The sequence below is a fragment of the Meleagris gallopavo genome, chromosome 4 (assembly GCF_905368555.1).
Source record: "Meleagris gallopavo chromosome 4, MGAL_WU_HG_1.1, whole genome shotgun sequence".
Taxonomy (NCBI): Eukaryota; Metazoa; Chordata; class Aves; order Galliformes; family Phasianidae; genus Meleagris; species Meleagris gallopavo.
Window position 1 is genome coordinate 30,868,442 of NC_139407.1, and position 17,531 is coordinate 30,885,972.

The 17,531-nt window shown below is 40.1% G+C and overlaps 1 long non-coding RNA gene across 2 annotated transcripts in view; it reads left to right on the plus strand.

Annotated features, from left to right (window-relative positions):
• Positions 1-2,306: 2,306 nt before the first annotated feature.
• LOC104910581 (uncharacterized) overlaps positions 2,307-17,531 on the plus strand; it is an 83,912-nt gene continuing 68,687 nt past the window's right edge. For both annotated transcript variants that reach the window (XR_014882993.1, XR_014882994.1), the window contains exons 1-2: positions 2,307-2,556; positions 8,828-8,922. This is a non-coding gene — a long non-coding RNA (uncharacterized LOC104910581). The remainder of the gene's footprint in view (positions 2,557-8,827; positions 8,923-17,531) is intronic.

Here is a 17,531-nt window from a genome sequence, read left to right on the forward strand (position 1 = left end):
AGGAACAGTACGAGGCGCTACCAACGCGTGACATTACCGCCTCCTGGTGGCTAGTTCGCAGAATGACCGGGAAAATCAGGAGAGAAAACATCCCTTTGTATAAATAAAGCGATAGGTACAGAAGACTGGCATTTTAAAAAATAGAATAGAGGGGTGGAGATAGGAAAGGCGATTAGAAATAAAATTTAAAAGTAAATAAATGTCCTTAAAATGCAAAATTAGCCGAGAGGAATAATGTAGCTTTTTTTTTTTTTTTTTTTTTTTTTTTTTTAATAAGATAATCCTCACTTTCTTCTCAAACTAAAACTGTGAAATGTGAGGTGGTTAACGTCTCTTTTTTCTCAGCCCTTTTGCCTTATGCAAATATATGTATCCCAGCAGCTGTTAAGAAAAAAACAGGGAAGAAGAAAGTGAAGTACCTCAACAGAAAGATAACATATTCCCCCAGGGTATAACAAGAAATGACTCACAGTTTTTTTGTAAAGCAATATTTCCTGATAAAGGTTTTTACACTATGAGAGAAGAGTGATATGGCTTCTTAGCAAAAGTAAGTTTGACTTCCACTCTACACGCAATTGACAGTTGATGGAATTGTTAACGTCCAAAGCAGTATTTAAAAACTCCATACAGTCTGTTATCACATACACATAAAAATGCATGAAATAGAACATACTCTGAAACTATCTGTTAAGAGTACCCACCTATTCCACAGCTGTCCACACCTAGCTTTGCTTTAACCATTAGAATTTATGCATTTTCAGCTTTATCCTTTGTACCAATTTCATCAGTTCATTTGCCTGGATAATATGCATGCTATTATTTACTGCAGTGGTATCTTTACAAAATATTCTATGTAATGTATTCAGCACACCTTGAGAAATAGCAATGGGGCCTCTTTTTGCAGGCTGTGATCTGCAAGTTTAGTTCTGTACGTTGTTGTGGCGCGCTTTTACATTCTTTTGTTGATGATAAGCAAAGGCAGCATATTAATTTGGTGTGTACCTATACATTTTCTTATGTCTGTGTTAGTAAAAGATGAATTAATAGATTAACAAGGTCAAAGCTGAGATGGGCAGTTTGGTTCAAAAGTTATTTTGATTTTTTTTTTTTTTTTAAAGTTGTGATATTTGAGATCTAAACTTGAAAAGGATCTAAGATGTATCTAGTTAACTCTGGACAGGAAAAAAAGGGTTTCAATCTCATGTTAATGCATGCTGAACACCTTTTTTATCCTCGTCTGTAATGATGAGTGTGAACAGCAGTAGCCCAAGTGATTCAAAAGATGAGTTGGTAGAAAATATAATGGGTAACTTTGCTTGTGTTGTGGGTTTTGTGTGTTGTGCTTAGCATCACTGAATATGAACAAGAATGTGCTCAGCTATATTTGTGGACCAATTTGTAACAGATGTACTTTTGAACTAAAGCAACACTTCAATCACAATTGGCATATATTTTATCAACACTTACAATACAATAACTTTTCTAGTACACTAAGCAGCAATTCCAAGTTTTGCAGATATGCATGCACCTTGCCAGAGGAAAAAAAAGAAAGAAAAAAAAAACACGAAAAAAAAAACACCTTTTGTCAGAATTCTCTTTTCTGCAATACTAGTTTTTAGGACTACTATATGTTTTGTTCTGTTTTCCCTTTAGTTCTTCATCAAGTTTGTTTTTATCTTCTTCAACTTTCCATTAACACCCTACCTCCTCTTTTTGATATACATATGCACTCACACACACACACATATATATACATATCCTTTGAATAGCTTACTTGATGTTCAGAACCATTTGTATTTTCTTTTCCCACCACACCTACGTACCTGAGATTTGCATAGGGTGCCGTACATCTCCCTCAGAGAAGATAGCAGGGAGCTGGCTCTTCTCCCAGGCGACAAGTGACAGGACTCGGGAAAACGGTATCAGGCAGTACCAGGTGAGGTGTAACGTGGAGAAAGAACTTCACAGAAAGAACGAGCAGGCATTGGGACGGGCTCCCTAGGAAAGTAGGGGAGCCACCATCCCCGCAAGTGTCTAGGAAACGTGCGTACAGCGCTCGGAGACACGGTTTAGGAGTGGATTTGGTTGTCAGGTGGATGGTTGGACTCACTGACACAAAAGCATTGCATAGCCTGCTGTCACGCACAGCCCCCGGAACACTGCCGGCGACCGAGCACGTGGTTGTAAAGTCCGCCAAGCTCCAGCACACCTTCTCTAGAGGCACAACCTTTCCATTTTTCAATTTTGCCGGCAGCTGCCTCGCCCCGCCCCGCCCCGCCCCTCGGGCTCGCCGGCCTGTCACAGCGAGCACTGCCTCCTCCCAAAATGGCGGCGGCCCTCCGATCCCCTCAGTGTGGCGCGCGGGTTTGGCGCCGGTGAGGAGATAGTGGGGGTTCTCGCGCCCAGCGGCGGGTGCAGCTGCAGTAGCAGCTCCTCTGACTGCAGTGTAACCGCCCTGCACGCCGGGTAGCTTGCTTCTTGGGATGCTTCTTGTGTCGTGAGGAAAGAAGTTCTGTCAGAGCTCACCACTGTGTATTTCTTCCATATGCTGTTAGGGTAATAATTTAAAATAATTTTAAATCCTTCATGTTCTATTTTCTTTTCTTTGAGGAGAGAACAATGTATCTGTTACTTCATAGGCTTTTTATCTGCAACTCTCTAAGAAGCTGAGCTTTCTCATTCCATTTTCCAGTTATTCAGTGATTTCACTTGCTCTGTGGTTCATGATCCATCTCCAAAGCACAGGCTGAGTGTTTCAGTCTAGTATTTCTTTTCTTTGTACTTAATTTTCAGTGGGATTCTCTTTTGAGACCTGGAGTCACTTCCCCAGCTGTGCACTGTAAATGTAGGCAGACTTTAGCAGCACGTTCCCAAGCATCTTAAGGTTAGTAATATAAAAAATAGACCTATTCTTAGAGTTGATACCTTGTTTTGCATCTTCCAAGTCTCAGAATTGTAATGTCAAAAAAGAATTGCTCATAGACGGTAGGACCAAACCATGCCTTCACACAGAGGTGTAATTGTGTTTGTTTTCTTCTGCCTGCACAAACTAACATGGCACCAATTTAGTCCCTTGTATTTGGAGTTCAGCAGAGTGTTAATTTCAAGCTGAGTTTTTATTCTTTATAACTTACTTTCAGTTAGGCTTGTAAGATTTACTCTATGCTATCTTCAGAAACATCCAAGTTCTGGGGAGCATCATAATTGTAGCACGTCCTGGCTACACAGTGTGTGTGAGAGAGAATTTTCTCCCTAATTTTCCCCCTTGCCTTTCTCCTCAGGCTTTTATTTTTAAACATTTCTCTGTATATACAAATATACTGAGATACATTATTCAATTCAATTGTAAGTGCAGAAGCAGTTCTTGGAAAACCTTGCTTTCAAAATGTAAGGCTTCCTGGAGTCTGGAGTTTTCCTGTGGTGGGCAGCACTCGAGCAGGCAGTCATTGCTTAGGATTTAGGCATTCCAGCTCTGTTATGCTTAAATCTGTTCCTTCCTATTTGTCCTCCTTGCTGTGTTTTTCTCCTTTATCTGTTTCTGATTTTGTTTGTTTGTTTTGTTTCCTGGACTATTTCCTAGTATTTTTATATAATGTTAGCTTCATCTTCCCCCACTGTAAATGACTTTGTGCTTCTTACACTCCCACAAACCCATTATGGCAAGCACTATGTGGAAGCAACCGCTAGATGGCTTTAAATATATCTTGTGTGCAATACCACTGCCTGAAACACTATCCTGGGCCTTGAACAGCAAGTTTTATGACAGCACTGTGCCCCAGAAAGAACTGAGTCAGACAATGGGATTCATTTCCAAAACAATCTCATAACCACCTGTGCCAAAGAGCATGGTACTGAGTAGGTATATCACATCCCTTGTCATGCACCAGGCTCAGGAAAATGGAATAATACAATTCAAAACTACACTGAGAACAATAGGTGCTGGGAAATTCAAACCCTGGCATATCTTTAGCAAAACCTACCTTCTTAGTCAACAGTCGGGATCTGACAATTTAGTTGGCCCTGCCCACTCGAATCTCTTACTGTACTGTAGAAGGAGAAAAAGTCCCTGGTGTACATGTGAAAAGCATCTTGGGCAAGACAGTCTGGATTATTCCTGCCTAGAGCAAAGTAAGCCCATCCATGGGATTGCCTTTGGCCAAGGACTTGGATGCAGTTGGTGGGTGAGAGGATTGAGAAGTCTAGTGTGTATGTCAAGATTTGATTTGGGGTGAGAACAGCCAATAATCTGAATTGTATTAATCTTTTTGTTATATCACACTGCATATCATCGCTATTGTGATTGCTATGTGCCTTATCAATTATGTTACAGTAAAAATGAGCTAGGTTGAAGGAGATTTAATTATTATAGACCCATAATTGAATTCAGCATGCAACAGTCCAGCAGCATGCATCATCCTGCCTGCCCTAAAGGACTGTTAAGACAGATGGAGCCCAGAGTCGTGGACTAAATGAGCTCCACGGTCACTTTAGAGGGATGGCTTATAGACTATGGGAATGATTTCTGCATATCAAAAAGTAGGAAATATGATAGTAATTCATGGGAATGTATGGGAAAGTATGGAATCCAGAAGGTAATATTGCCCCCACTGAAGTAAATTCCAAAAGATTTCAGAAGACTTAATTCGGTAGGAACAGTAGTACGTTAAATAAGATGGTAACTTCTTTTTAATAAGTTGTGGGACGCAGTAGCCACAAGCCTCAGGGTCTGTGCTAGAAGTTACCTAACAACTTGAATTGCATTGTCTGCCTCTGCTGGGTAAAACAGGAGTGATTATTACCTGTACTGGCTGAGTGTTTTCAGGCTTTGCTGGCTAATGCTTGCAAGAGGCATAGAGTCATAGAATCACAGAATTGCTCAGGTTGGAAAAGACCTTAAAGATCATCGAATCTAACCATGACCTAACCACACTACTCTAACAACCTTCAGCTAAATCATGTCCCTGAGCACCACATCCAAATGGTTTTTAAATACATCCAGGGATGGTGACTCAACCAGCTCCCTGGGGACCCTCCTGCAGCGCTTAGCAACCCTTTCTGTAAAGAAGTTTTTCCTGATATCCAACCTAAACCTCCCCTGGTGCAACTTGAGGCTATTTCTCCTTGTCCTGTCACCTGTTGCCAGTGAGAAGAGACCAACTCCACTCTTGCTGCAATCACCTTTCAGGTATTGGAAGAGAACAACGAGGTCTCCCCTCAGCCTCCTCTTCCCCAGACTGAACAGCCCCAATTCCTTCAGTCGCTTCTCATAGAAAGCTTTTTCATAGAAATCTTTCAGCCTAAGTTCTGTAAGAAAAATTCAAGGTACTAGAATTTAAATAGAAGAGAAAGCAGTTTTGTGTAAATTAACATTTCTCTAGTTGTGCCATGGGGAGCAGAGAAGCCATTTCCCTAAAAACAATTCATAGGCTATTGGAAATTTCATTTTGAAATGTTCTTGGCCTTCCCTGTTGCATTACTGCATCCTGCTTTCTCTAGATAAGGCCAGCACCAGCGTCTTACAGTTCTGTTACCCACACAGACATGATGCAGATGCCCTTAACCTGGTGTTATGTAGTGTATCAGAGGAAAAGCCTGTTGAAAAGTGAGGTGAGAACACTGAGAACACTAGCCTACGTCACAGTATTTACGTGAAGTGGTTTATTTGGCTTTCCTTTTTCCCACCATTTGCTAGTGTCTTAAGTCTTCTGAAATCTTTTGGAATTTGCTTCAATGGGGACAATAGCTTCCATAGTCAGGATTCCCTGATGATTCTCCAGGAAAAAGAAGCTGTTCCAGCCAGCAGCCATCACTAGATGGTGCACACTGCTTACCATCCTGAGTCCTGCTTTCCCTGCCAGGGTCCATGCCCAGCTCTTAGTCCTAGCCCTGAGCGGGGTGGCACGAGGTGAGCCAGGTGGGCAATGCCACAACTGGTTTGAGTTAAAACAAGAGGGAAGCAGAGCTGCATTGTTGTGCACCCTCAAACTGGTCATGCTTAGTACTACATTTTGGGGGATTAGAAAACGTTTCTGTAGGACAGGCTTTCTCATGGTGAAATAATATTGAAAGAAAGATGTTGCTTAGTTCCTTAAACAGTTTATTGGCCCGCAGAAATACCATGTGGTCTATTAATGAACCATCTGGTATGTCAGCTCAGCATCATACAGCTAGTTTTTCAAGAGAATTTAGGTTTTAGATATGCAAATAAGATGACATGGTACAGAAGAACAAGGATAGGTTGTTGGTGGTGTCAGTTTCAGTTTGTCCGCAGTTAATATGAAAAGGTGATGAATACAACCTGGAGCAAATTTACCCTTTATATTTTCTCTGAATAACATTCCTTCAAGAACATTGAGGAAAGCAAAAGCTATCAAAGCTGTGAGCTGAATGACACTGCAGTTGGTTCTGAACCATTGGGTCTCCTTTTGTGTGATGGGTATTTGTCAAAAAAAGAACCAAAAAAAAAAAAAAAACAACTTACACAGGAAGATCAAAATAAGGATATGGGTAAGCAAAATCTAGACTTTTTTTTTCTTCTAAGGGATGTTTCAGTCATCGAGCATATGTCCTTGTCCTGACATAGTATTTGAAAATGTTGAAAACTTCTGAATCCCAAGCAGTCACATTACAGTAGGAAACTGCCAGATATACTTTGGCTCTCTAAAATAACCTCTACATTCTTGGAAGGAATCAATGGATATACTTTTGAACCAAAGGAACATGAATTTGTAATGGAACCTTCCTGCTGCCTTATACAAATGCAAGGTGCATTGCCATCTGCAGAGGTATTTGGGCATCTCCTGAACTGCAGTGTAAATTTTCTGGCCTGTTCAATGAATCACTAAATGGATTTGACAAAAACAGGTTTTAAATGAAATAATAATGCACAGAATAAAACAAAGATCATGTATGTGCCTGAAATTGACAAAGTCAGGTAACTTGGTAGCAATTTACTTCAATATGGATCTGAAATGTTCACTAAAGAAAAAAATGCAATTTGGATGTTTGTGGAAGCTGGCTTCCACAGAGTAACCATCCTGGTGGAAGTTACCCACATAGCACTTAAAGTGAGATATCTATGCATTTTTCATTTCTTTCTTTTTTGTTTCATTTGTTCAGCCTGCTGGGAGTGACCAAAACATTTCAACAAACCTTTTCCACAGTGTTCTTTAGTTTAAAACAAACAAAAAAAAACCCCACACCTTTTTCAGGAATATATATTTCTTAATATGAAAAGGTGATGTAGTGATGTTTTGAAACCTTAGTTTTAGTGTTTTTTTCCTGAATATTTTTAGGAAAGCTGTAATGCTGAATTATTTTTGTTAAACTGTAGACTTAATTTTCTTTTACTTAACCACTGTCCTCAGACAACAGATTAGCTAAGTGTACAAATAAAATTAAAAAGGATTAATAAAGAATTTTGGATTCTCGTGCCCAAACTCTTCTTGAGATGTGAAAGTACTCTTCATAATAAAGAGGTAGTACCTGTTAAAATATTCATGGGTCAAAAAAATATAGCACTGACATTTTATTTCAAGGAACAAAGCAAAGGGTAGTAATTTATTCCAAATTTTAGCTCTTAAGAATTCAGGCAAAACCTGCTCATATATGAAAACCTGCTGCTTGATTGAGTTGTTTCATTAACTGTATGAAACGAGACAAGGAAACACTTCGGAAACTGGTGAGATGTAGAGACAAAAAGTGCATTCAGAGAGGTGATTTGAAGGTTATGTAGTAAAACAATCAGTTTCTTCTACTAATTACAGTGTATGAGATTACTGGGGAATGTGCAGTTTCTAGGTTATATTAAGCTTAGAAACTTCTTATTCAGCCAAACTTATTTTTCAGTTGGTTTAAGTGTTTTTGCGATGCAGTTATTTTCCCCTTGGGTTATCTATCTTCATTTATTCCTGTCAAACTTAGCAGCCAGATGAAGTAGAAAAAGAAACCAAACATGCACCAGTTTATGAAAATATACAGTTCACTTTCTTGCCTTGAAGATCCCCTCAGATGACTTCAAAGTGTAGAAATTCATACGTTCAGAAGTGATGCTTAAGATGTACTTCTTCCAATGCACCCAAGGAATGCTGCATTGAATTTCCCATGTTGTAAAAACATGAACACAAATTCCAGATGGCCCCATCCTGGGCTATGTTCATCTCAGAAAGCTGACTGTCTCAGTGGAGGACGTGACCCAAGAGTTCTAAGTGTGAAGTTGTTCTCAAGAAGTTTTTTCTTCTGCTACAGTACTACCTTCTGACCCTTCCACATTTGTGACAGATTCAAATCTGAAATCAGGGCTGAATCTGCAGTCTTACTTTTAACATAAGCACACTGAAGTCATTTTCTTTTGAGCTCCTGTCAAGAATGGATCAGCCATTCACATCTTCATGTTCCAGTGGGCTCTCCTCTTGAGTTCACCCATTGATGTGAAATCTCTTTTTGCAAATGTGGCATGAAGACCAGTGAGAAAAATCAGCTCATTGAGTAAAATACAGTCAGAAAACAGGACTTCAGTTCTTTTAAAGGCTATGAAAGATATCACTTCAGATCATTGATCAGAAGATAAGCAGCACTCCACTCCTTTTCTGATTGTGGAGGATTCTTTATTTTCAGCTGCTTCTGCAATTTGGCTTTTCTTTTCTTGAAATCCAAATTAGGGCAGGAATCTTCACCAGCTGTTTCATTCTGGCTTTTAACAAGCAAGTGAAAATAAATTGCCATTTTCTAATGGAATGTGAAAATAAATTCATGTTTTTGTTTTGTTTTTTGCTTTATTTAGAGACTTTATCAAAGGTCTTCAGAACTGTTATTTTCTGTTTTGTAGATCTCTGGGCTTTGAACTGAATTCCCATCTACTCATACATGTCAGAATCTTTCGGCAGCCTGTTCCAGCACTCTGTCACCCTCACAGTGATGAAGGTCAGATGAAACTTCCTACACTTCATTTTGTGCCCTTTGCCTCATTGTGTCACTGACAAGAGTATGGCCCCACTGTCTTAACACTCTCCCTTAATATATTTGTATACATTGATAAAATCCCGTCTGTATTCTCTTCTCCAGGCTAAAGAGGCCTGGCTGCTTCAGACGCCTCTTAAGAGCAATGCTTAACCTTCTTAACTGAACTCTCTACAGGAGCTCTATGTCTTTGTTTTTTGGAAAGCCCAGCACAGGAAACAGCTCTTCAAGTGAGGCCTCATTAGAGCTGAGCAGAGTGGGAGGATAAGACTATCTGTTGATAATGCTTCTCCCAGTGTACCCCAGGAAACCATTTGCCTTCTTGGCGACAGGAGCATGCTGCTCACTCATGGGCAACTTGCAGTCCACCAGAACCCCCAGATCCTTCTCTGCAGAGTTCCTATCCAGCAGTTCAGCCCCTATGCTGTACTGGTACATGCAATTATTCCTCCCCGTGTCTAGGACTCTACACTTGCCCTTGATCAATCTCATCAGGATCCTCTCTTCCCAAATCCCCAGCCCATGCAGGTGTCACTGAATAGCAGCACAGCCTTCTGGTGTGTCAATCACTCCTCCCAGCTTCATATCATCAGCAAGTTTGCTGAGGGTACACTACCAGTACCAACAGTTCCACTCTCAAATGTGAAAGCATAGCTTTCTGGTCCACTGACTTCATCTCATACATGAAATCCCTGATGCTATATTTAAAACAAAGCTTTTTATTTAAAACTGAGACTTTCTACTTCAGACAAGTGTCTGAGCTATTGCTAGAGTTACCAGTGCTTTTAAAAAAAACTAAATGTTCTGGAAAATGAGGCAACTAAGAGAGGTATGGCTGGGATATCTCAGTTTTTCACTCAAAAACAAAAAACAAAACAACAAAAAAAACGAAGGGGGAAGGGACAGCCCATACTGTTCTCTGTATTTCCTTATATATTACAATGCACAGAAGCTAGTTATTCCTTCCAGACCTTTTCCTTTTTCTAGTGTAGAGCCTCATTTCCAAGAAGCCTGAATCACCAGTGTGAATTACCTCCTCTATTCAATTAGAACATCTGATCACTGCTTCTTTTTCATCAATAATAAAAACTACTGAAGTAAAGCACTCACCACTGGTTACAAAGAAAAAAAAAAAAAAAAACAGGCATTAAGTCACCTTGAGATTAAAATATATATTGTTAAATCCATTCTTGGGAATTGAGTGCAGTAATTGCTTGAGATGATGATGACTAAAGGGAACATTGTATTTTTGTGGAACACTTCCAGGGATAATGGGTGAAATCCTCCACTGGTTTAAATCAGTAATGTTCTACCAACCTGCTGCTGTAGCTGATGTAAATTATCATATCTTCATTTGAGGTCAATGGCCCAGCACTTCTTACTCTTGTAACTTAGGATGTTTCCTTGAAATATAAACTATAATTCAGACACTTTAAGTGGATATTACAAACCAGATGCAGTGGATCTAATACCCCAATAATGCTGAGGTCCCAGTCTTTAAGCTGGGATATGCTCTTAGGTTAGGAATTTAGCATAGCCTTTGCTATTGCTACAGTTGGTGTCACAGCTAGAAAGATTACTGTGGTGAAAATAGGAAAAGAAACAAACTGGGAAAGAATGTTTGCTCACCTGTATCTGAAGATCTAGGTTTGCAGGAAAGATTCCACAGAGGAGGGATCTCCAGAAAGAGATCTTTCCTTAGTGGCAGTCAGCCCTTAAATCTGGTGTAGGAGGGATGGAGCTGGGCTCTAGCTATCTCTTCACCTGTGCTCCCACAACCAACTCGGTTCTTTCCTCAGGTGATCAATCAGTGGTTCAGGCCATGACTCAACAGTTCCCAAACGGCTACCCATATAACAAGACTGAAAGGTAACTAAGCAAAGCTGTGCTGTATTTTCAGGTTATCCTGCTGTCTGTCACAGCTGAAATAGAAAACAAGCCATTTACACCTCCAATTTTTCTACAAAAAATAAAATCAAGGAACAAAAGCAAAGAGCAATAAGGACTTGGTTGGAAAAGCTGCTACAGTTCTGTTTGGTGAAAGCAAAGTCTGGCTTAGTGCTGTTCTCCTGAAGTTTGAAGAAAAAGATCTTGCCAAAACAGAGACAAAACTTGGGATTCATCATACTAATAAGAAACAGAAGCCAAGAACAGGTTAGGGATGAGGTGTTACAGTCAGATAATATTTGAAGACTCAATAGCATACTCTTCAAAGGTCAGGTTGTCTTAGATATTAAGAGTTTGCAGAAACAGTTCAGAGATGGGAAAGCTCAGAGTAAAGGTTGAATGTTTAACCCCTAGCTTTACAAGGTTCTGTATGCGCTTTACAAGGTTCTGTATGCACTTTACAAAAGCAGACAGAAAGTACAAACTGGTACTTCTCTTTTTTTTTTTTTTTAAATTTTGTTTTGTTTTGTTTTCAAACTGCATTCATGCATAGTTTTGCAGGTTTCTTTAAGTATGAAATGTAGTTCTGTTTCAGCAGCAGATGATTTTTATTATTTTTGTGTGTGGCAGAGAACTGTTAAATTCCAGACCTTACAGACAGAAATCAAGAGTGATTTGGCTTATTCTAGTACCATCAGCACAGACTTAGCATTAAGCAACCCTGCTTTAACATTGAGATCACAAACTATGGATCCATATCCAGTGCTCAGAGCTTACCATTCTTGCACACGTAATAAAAGATAATATAGTGCTAACATCCACTTTCTTTCTTCGTAAATTCATGACAAGTATTCAGTAGCAGTCTATCAAAAATTGGAGAGCATAATTTAGAACAATGATCCCTTTTGAATTTCTGTGCTGAAACATGTTTCAGAGCAAAATAATGATATTTACAAATACTTGGGCTTATTTTTGTGACCTTTGACTCTGGAGCTAGTGATGAGAGGTATAGGGGATAAGGGAATTTTATTGTAGGTTTGAGGAGACAGCTGGCAAAGAGAGTTCTGGTTGGGTCTCAGCCTTAGATTCTTTTAATATCTGCCCAGCATCATATCATGCCCGTTAGAAAGGGTCTTATCGTAAGCACTGACAAAATCTATTTTGTAGGTCTTTCTTTGTTAGACTCTTGTATAGAGTGCAGGGCTGCTTAGGCAAGTTGCATCTGCCACTCAGCAATCACTGGTCCTCATTCGGAGATGGCCAGTTTCTGAAAGTGAATGTTTTCTGAAAGTCAATACAACTTCTTTTGGCATTAGCCCTTAAAGCAAGATTATGGTACCTTATCCATATTGTGTGTATGTTCTTTGGAAGGAGCTGCCTGATAGAAGAGGTCATTTCTGGGGTTTGTGATAGCCAAGATAAGTCATAAGTAGCTCATATAGCTCATATAGAAGCATTAGTCCAGCCCTATGAAGGTATTAGTTCCAAACTAAGCTTGTGGCCAAGCTTATGCTGACCTTGGGAGAGAAAACATTAGTCTCTCTTTGCCCTTTTGTCTTGGTTTGCCATTTCAGCTTTCCTTTCTAGGTTTGCGGTCCCACCTCAGGCAAGAGTTCTGCTTTCATTTAGCTATCAAAGCTGAAATATGTCCAGTGGAAAACACTGATATTGAAGAAAGTATTTACTTGCCTGTACATCTCCATTTCATTCTCAGCTTAGAAAAGCTGTCAATTGAAGATAGTTATGTTTGCAATGAATTTCTTCCTTTTCTTCCTCTCTTTTCCATGTGATATCACAAAGCAACTTTTCACTAGAGCCCTTGTAGCCCTCAGTGGTTGGTTGGTCACTGAGTTCTTCTTATCTGTCTCATTTACCCCAGTCTGCCTTCATTCTGAGTATGAAGATGAAGCTGAGGTAAGGGTGGTCTAGCACTCTGTCTACCACCAGGAGAGTATGTTCACATCTAAACAAGCAAACACGTAGATGCTTAAAAGTATATTGTGAGCCCTCTGAAGTTTGTCTGCTGTCAGTGCTTTGAGCTGATGTTAGCATGTCAAAGAACCAGCTCCATTTTTGCAGTGAAAATTCGATTTGAAGTTCTGTGTTTAATGGCATGGGACTTTATAGACTTCCGTATTGCATGCTGTTATTCCAGATGTGCATTGTCTCTAAAGGAGACAATTTCACAGTGATTAAACATTTTAAGTTTGTCAAGTGCTAATTATAGCAGAAAGCATGACAGCAGAATCTTCAAAGCCTCAGTGGACAGAAAAGCCTATTGATCATTCAGTTGATTTCTATTGCTTGGTATTGAGCAGCAAGACTACCTGCTCTTGCACAAGCCATATTTTCTGAGCCACTGTACCACGTGAAAGAGCCTAGTCTGCTGTGATATGGGGCATTGTTTGAGTGGTATATCCCCTGCTGCAGTGCACTGCATTACTGCAGCTGTTCAAAATTCAAAGGGCAAAGTAGTGACTTGGAAAGTTTTGCCATCGGAAATGTCAACAGCTCCTGTGCTAATCCATCATTAAAGGTGATTTTTTCTTTCTGTGAAGGCACTGTGGCTTCGTCCCCTCCAGTTTATGTTGCAAAGTGCTGGAATGAGTGAGTACTCCGGATTCTGGGGTGTGGCATCAGATGGCAAACCCAAAGGGAGAAACTGTGGCCTGAAATGGTAACATGCAGTGCCAAGTGTCCTTCTCAGTGTTGATTCCTTGAGGCTGTTAGTACAGTGCTGGAAGGCAGGCCACTGAATGAAGACGATGGTTGGGAAATGTGTGACAAATGGGCAACTACGCTGCTGCTGCCTTGATAACCCACGTGTTGTGGCAGACAAATATCAGGCTGCCCCTGGCCAGAACCAGTCGCTACAGCTCAGCTGGCTGCCTGCTGTAAGCAGCACATATTTGGGATAGCTCCATGAAAGCTGTCAGGATTGACTGAATATGATCACCTGGAAATCAAGGGCCAAATCTCAACTGCAATGGGAAATGAAGTCAGACACTACAAACCTTTGTGATAAAGAACATCCTGAATGTACATTCTATTGTGTAAAACATGTTTTTGCTAGCTCTTTCTGTCAGTTATTTTCCTTTAAGGCTTCATAGGAGAGAAAGCAAAGTGCATTTGAGATGAAAGGCTGCAAAGCCATGTTAAGTTTCATTTATGGAGATGAATTAGAAACAGGTGTTTCACGTAACTGAGGGGCACCATTCTGAGAGAGCCCTTGAGAGTCAAGAGAAAGAAATTACAAAGACAACAGTGTATTCAGAAAGATAACTATAATCAAGCCCTTTCCATGGCTATTAAGGGGAAAAGATAACAACCACAAATGCAATGGAGAGATTAAAATTGACTTTGTAAAAAGCCATTTTTTATTTTTTGCTTCTGTGAAATAATTTCAAAACCGATGGCAGGAATAATTGAAGCATTCACAGAATATATCAATAATACCTCATTATCCAGCTTTGCTTCAATCCACTGATTTCAATTTTCTTTTGTACAAGCGGCATTTATCAGAGGACTTAGCATATGAATGGGAAGGGGGGAGAAATGTAAAGTACAAGCGCCAGATTTACATGTCTTAGGAAGCCAAATAGCCCTCAAAACTAATTGTTTTTGAAATGCTTTGTAAACCTTATCTTATGTGTTGACCCTAATCAGAGCAATTAATTTCATAATGAATTCTTTCTACATACACCCTATCTTATTATCCTTAGTCTAAATTAATAACATCATGATAATAATTAGCAGATATAAAATTCTCTTCACTACTTCTCTATATCAAGCATGTGGGCTTGATATAAAAGAACAAGGATGACAATTAGAGGAAAACACATCAGTTGTGTGAATTGTTGTGCATTGTAACCCTAGCATCTGCAAAATACATTTTATTTAAATGTGAATTTATTTATTTTTATTCTTCCTCTCTTTCTCCTCCTGATTTATTTTAGCAGTTTTCCTTCCTGCAAGAGGAAGATGCCTGTGTTTAGATTAGTAAAGTAGCCAAAAAAACCTGTAGGCTCTGCATTTTATCATTTTTGCCTTTACTGAATATGTTACTATGTATTAATTAATTTCTGAAATGATAACTCTCCTCACTTATCTGAAGGCAAAATCTTTCTACAGGCGTGGCTGGAAGGTGATGATAGTCCACTATCAGTCTACAGCCCTATCTTTGGCCCACTTCCATTACAATCCTTGAATTTCAGCTCTCCTTTATTCAAAGTCACTTTTCCAGCCTGTGCCATCCTGAGAAAACATGATGCACCTGCATAAACAAATTATTGCCTGAAGCTAACAGCTTCAACAGTCGCAAACAGGACAAGGCGCATGGGAGAATTGCTTCAGAATGTTTTATTCATGTACCTGACTGATCATGTATGATCTACAGGTGTATAGTAATATAGGAAAAAGAGATGTCTGTATATATTTACTTTAAAAAAAAAATAAGGTTAATGATCAAGACAATGGAATATTAAGCGCAAAATGAGAGCCTTCTCTGAAACAGGATAAATTAAGGTCACTTTGGTTCTTGAATGTGAGCAGAAGAATTTGACTTCCGTTTCTCACTGTGGTAACTGCAGTTAGAAGAATGCATTCCCTTGATGCAATTTCTAAAAGATCACTAATGCTTCCTTTGTTAAGAGAGTTATTTTGATGTTTTGCAAAGAAAGCTGGTGAACAGAATCACACTGACAGATGAAAATAATTTGTGAACAGCTTTTAAACTTTTTTGAAGCAAGTATCTTGAAGTGCTGCTTGTTCCATGAAATCTTCAATTCAGTGTGCAGGTTAAAATGTTATACATAAAATGTGGTCTTGTTATAGACAGTAAATGTTTCTTTATCTATTAGCAGTACTAATGTGAATCCTAGATCAGCCAAGCAAGGTCACAGTCCCACAGTGCTGGGTGCTGCAAACAAGTCTTCTGCTCTGCACAGACGAAGGGTAAATCTGAGAGGCAAGCGTGACCTTTCATTTTAGAAATTCATTTCATTTAGAAATTCATTAGGCATTCATTTTAGAAATTTGCACAAAAAGTTTCCTTTCCCCAGTCTGAGAAGAAAAAGCTCCTCGGGCCTCCTAACCTATTATTTGCCTTGCTCTGTGGCACGGCAATCCAGATGATCAGACTTCCTCAGTGGCGTCACGTCCTTTGACAGCAGGACTTAGAGCAGGGCCTGTACTTGTAAAGTTAAGTAGATTTCAGTCTAAATAATGTTCAGCCCTCAAATCTGCTCCCTTATTTATTTTTCAAAAGCTCTGTGCCAACATATCTGTACAGATATGTTGGTTCAGAATCAATGCTCTCAGTTCACCTTTGCCATTGGTTCAGAACATACAGTTGACACAAGCAAGGTGAGCTAACATGAATGAGTTCCTATTACTATACAGCTGTAGTATTGCTACACACCAGTAGTTCTGGTGCCTAGTCTATGTGGCAAGCAGAAGCCCTTCATTTCTGGATTATTCTTCTATCAAGAGATTCGGGCTTTATAGAAGAAGAAATACTTTTTTGTGTTTTTTTCACATACAGGGACTAATCTTCAACCTTTTTAACTCAGTTATTGCAATAATTGCAACTGTGGCTCTGCTGCTTGACTTCTGTGTATCAGTGCTGATTTACCTAGAGCTTGAAGGTTAGGTGCTTTTTGGACAGCTGTTATGAAGAGCTCAGCTTCGATTTAGCCAGTTAGTATCTATGAACATTTTAGATAATAGTGGTCACTAGTGGTCACTTTATACAGAACTAAAATGTGGAGTCTGCAGAGCAGGGATGTCCTGACGGATCTGAGGGCTGGACAGTCACCAACTGCATAAAGTTTGACAGCAGCAAGTGCTGGATTCTGCAGCTGGGATGGGGCAACCCTGGCGATAGGTATAGACTGCAGGACAACGGACTGGAGGACAGTCCCATGGGGGCTCTGGCTGTTGGCAAGTTGAATCTGAGCCAGCAGTGTGCTCTGGAGCCAAAAGGCCCAACCACATTGTGGGTTACCTCAGGTTCAGCAGTGCCAGCAGGCAAAGGGAGGGGTTGTCCCCTCTGCTGTGTGGCCTCACCTCGAGCACTGGGCACAGGTTTGGGCATCTCAATATAAGAAGGAATTAAACTATTGTAGAATCTCCCAAGGAGGACTGCGAAGATGGTAAAGGTATAGAGTGCAAGACATATGAGGAGTGGCTGAGGTCCTTTTGTCTGTTCAGCCCAGAGCAGAGGAGCTGAGGGGAAACCTCATGGCGGCTACAGCTCCTCACAGGGAGTGGAGGGGCAGCGCTGAGCTCTGCTCTCTGTGACAGTGACAGGGCCTGAGGGAATGGCATGGAGCTGTGTCAGGGAATTCTGTTCTATAATTTTATGAAAATAAGCTGTCTGTAATATTTACAGCCCCAAATATTCTGGTGGCTTAATGGTGTTGCACTCCATGGAGATGTGGGGATGCAGTGCAGCTTGTACATGCCTTTACTTTCTGATCCAGTGAGGTAAGTGCCATACAGTAAAATCTCTGTGCAAACTTCCCCCTTCACATGTAGGAATGTCATTTGGGATGACCCCAGGTTGGAGCATATGCTAAGTCACCTACAGGCCTGCAAAATCTGTTAGGCACCTGAAATATCCCTGCAGAGCTGTGGGCAGAGATGTTAAGATGTGGAGCAGTTAGCCCATAATGTGTGTGTTTCAG